This window comes from Mus pahari, chromosome 1, assembly GCF_900095145.1.
Source record: "Mus pahari chromosome 1, PAHARI_EIJ_v1.1, whole genome shotgun sequence".
NCBI lineage: Eukaryota > Metazoa > Chordata > Mammalia > Rodentia > Muridae > Mus > Mus pahari.
Window position 1 is genome coordinate 58,338,193 of NC_034590.1, and position 3,581 is coordinate 58,341,773.

Genomic DNA, 3,581 nt, shown 5'->3' on the forward strand with positions numbered 1-3,581 from the left:
TCTGCTTCATTGTCAATGAGATGTGGCATTTCCTTGTCCTTCTAGAATATTATGATACAGAGGCCATTGCTTATCCCTTATCTAGCCCAGGCATACACCTTATAAATTTACTTGGGCGGTGGTAATTTTTCTCTGGGTATTGGTCTTTGGTCTTGTCTATTTCGAGTTTTACAGCCTTCCACCCATTCCTCACATTACAGAAGTGACCTCCCTCAAGGCAGTTGCATTGGATGGAAGTTTGATTCACACTACCCTTCAACATAGACCAGTTTGAGCATTAATGACACAGGAGCTTCATGGGAACTGGTAGCTGGGTTTTGGAGCAGGACCCAGATTAAGACTGTCTATATCATCACAGGCTTTTCAACCTCAAGGATGATGAGAATGTTGATTACCAAGCTGACTAAGTGCAGTTTGGCATGCTTAGCTGGGTTGTTATGGTCACAATTGAAGAAGAAGATAAGGAGCATAATCACTTATATCTGAAGCACCAGGGAGATGGAGCTGAGCACCAAAACATATACAAAGTAGAAGGCAGAGTCTTGCTGCGCTTCAATGCTCAGCTGAGACTCACTAGCCTTGAGCACCATGCTGTGAAGCACACCCTTGTCCATGCTCTCATTCACATTGTTTACTTGTTTTCTGTGTGTGTTCCATGTCGAATACAGGTGTAGGTCAGTTTTGAGCCCTACTTGTAGGGCCAGACTCCAAGGCACTGTATCCCCCATCTCCATCCTGGTCCTAAGCTCATCAGGCAATCTGCTGCCCTGTCCTCAGCTGTATATTTCCTGGTACTAAACTATGACACGTGCAGGAAAATTATTATAATAATCTCTGGCCTGGTCTTCATTTGTAAACACAATATTCTCACTCTCAAAACTGATCACTAAGTAAGATACTTGTAGAAATTACAAATTTTAATACCTGAAGAAAACTGATTTAAACAAAATGTAGGGGCATAGATAAAGTATAATACACTTTCTAAAGTTACCTAAATTCCACTTCTTCAATAATTATTTCTGAACCACATCACTTTTGATTATTTTTATTGAATGTTTATGTAATTAGATATTATGATGGATATTCAAGTTTGCTTTTCATGTCTCTATTTTGAAAACTTTTTTTCCAGCCTTTTACTCAGAGGATATATCTATCTATTTTCCTGAGGTGTGTTTCTTGTATGAAGCAGAATGATGGATCTTGTTTTCATATCTATTTTGTTAGCCTTGTGTTTTCTGGGAGGAATGGTGTCCATTGATGTTGAGACATATTAATTACCAGGGATTGTAAATTCCTCTGATTTTGATGTTGGTAATGTTAATGTGTGTGTGTGTGTGTGTGTGTGTGTGTGTGTGTGTGTGTGTGTGTGAATTTGGGTGTCTTCCTCTTGTTTTTTTTTTTTTTTCCAGTTGTAAAATTACTTATTTCCTGTGTTATCTTTTGTGTAGTTCTCTATTTTGGGTTTCAGTTTTACTTCAACTATTTTCTGTAGAGCTGGATTTGTGGATAGATATTGTTTGAATTTGGGTTTTCCTTGGAATGTCTCATTTTCTCCATCTAAGGTGATTGAAACTTTTGCTGGGTAAGGTAGTCTAAGTTGCCATCTGTGTTTTTCTAAGGGTTATAAGATATATGTCCAGGTCCTTCTAGATTTAAGGTAACTGATCAGAACTCTAGTGTAATTATGATATGTCAACTATAGTGTGTTATTTATTCATTTTCCCTTGGAGATTTTATTATTCTTTATTAGTTCTATAGATTTATTGTTTTGATTATTGTGTGGCAGGAAAATTTTCTTTTCTGGTCCAAAGTAATTTGTGTCATGTAAGCTTTTTGTATATTTATAGGCATCTTTTTCTTTAGGTTGGGAAATTTTCTTCCATGATTTTGTTTAAAGTATTTTCTAGAGCTTAGAGTTAGGACTCTTCACCTTTTCTATTCCTATCTTTCTTACGTTAGTTCTTTCCATATTATCTAAGATAGTCTCGATGTATTTTGTCAGGAATATTTTTGACTTAATATTTTCTTTGACTGATATATCACTTTTTTTCTCTTGTATCTTCTCTGCCTGACATTCTCTCTTGTATCAATTGTATTATACTGGAAAGTCTGTTTTTCCTGTTCTCTTTCCTAGTGTTTTTCCACCACTTGGATTTCTTCAGATTGTGCTCTCTTTAGTGCTTCTGTTTCCATTTTCAGGTCCTGAATAGTTTTATTCATTTCCTTCACCACTTTAACTGTATTTTCCTGCATTTCTTTAAAGAATTCATCAATTTCCTCTCTAAAAGCTGGTACATGTTTGACTATATTTTTCTGTATTTCTTGGGCAGGTGTATTCATTTCTTCCTTCAATTCATCTATCATCTTTATAAGATTGGATTTAGGTGTCTTGTGTTTGGTTATCCAGGGCTTGTTTCAATGGGATAGGTTTGCTGTATAGGGGCAATATTCCCATGGTTCTTATTGATTTTGTTTTTCAGCTAGCCGCTAGCCGTCTGTCTCTGAATGTTCCAGATAGAGCAGGTATCAGGTAAATAAACCTGATACAGATGTTCCCACAACAGCAGGCCTCATATGGACAGCCCTGGTCTGGATGTCATTAATATAGCAGCCCAGAATTTTCACTGTGCAGTGGTCCTTGTGGAGGGCACCTGAGTGGCGTCCAGACAATAGAACTCAGGAAATAGCAAATAGCTAGGTCATGTCAGCTTGGCAGGCCATGTGGAACTAAGCAGGCAGATGAATATGGGGGGGGGGGGGATGTAACTGGAAAACTCCTTAAGTAGGGTGTCTTGTAAAGGTCTTTGATTTCTTAATCTTTGTCTTCATCCCTTATTTCACTAAACTAAAAGTTATTAACTTTGATAAGATTGAAATATTCTGTTGTTTTATTTAATTTTGTTGATGGTGGTCAGCTTTAATCCATCATATCTGACAATAATTTGTGAGTTATTTCAATTTTATTTAATTACCTTTATTTTTTTACAGTCCAGTCATTACCCCTCCCGGTCTGTTGTCCTATATATCCTTATCCCAATCCTCCTCCCTCCTATCTCCAAGAGGATGTTGCTTGACCCAGGTCTCCCCATTCCCTGGTGCCTAAAGTCTCTGGAGGGTTAGGCACCTCTAGTACTACTGAGGGCAAACCAAGCAGTCCTCTGATATATATATATATATATATATATATATATATATATATATATATATATATATATATATAAAATTGTTGGTGGCTCAGTGTCTGAGAGATATCAGGGCTCCTAGTTAGTTGAGACTGTTGCTCTTCCTAGGGAGTCACCATCCTCCTCAAATTCTTCCAGCCCTTCCCTAGTTCAACCACAAGGGTCCCCTTATTTCTGTTCAGTGATTGGGTATAAACATCTGCCTCTGTTTCAGTCAGTTGCTTGTTGGGCCTCTCAGCAAACAACCATGATAGGCTCTTGTCTATAAGCACACCAAAGCATCAGTAATGGTATCAGGCCTTAGAGCATCCTCTTGAGTTGGATCCCAAGTTGGACTTGTCCCTGGACCTCCTTTGCCTCAGTGTTTTCTCCATTTTTTTCCCTGTAATTCTATTAGAC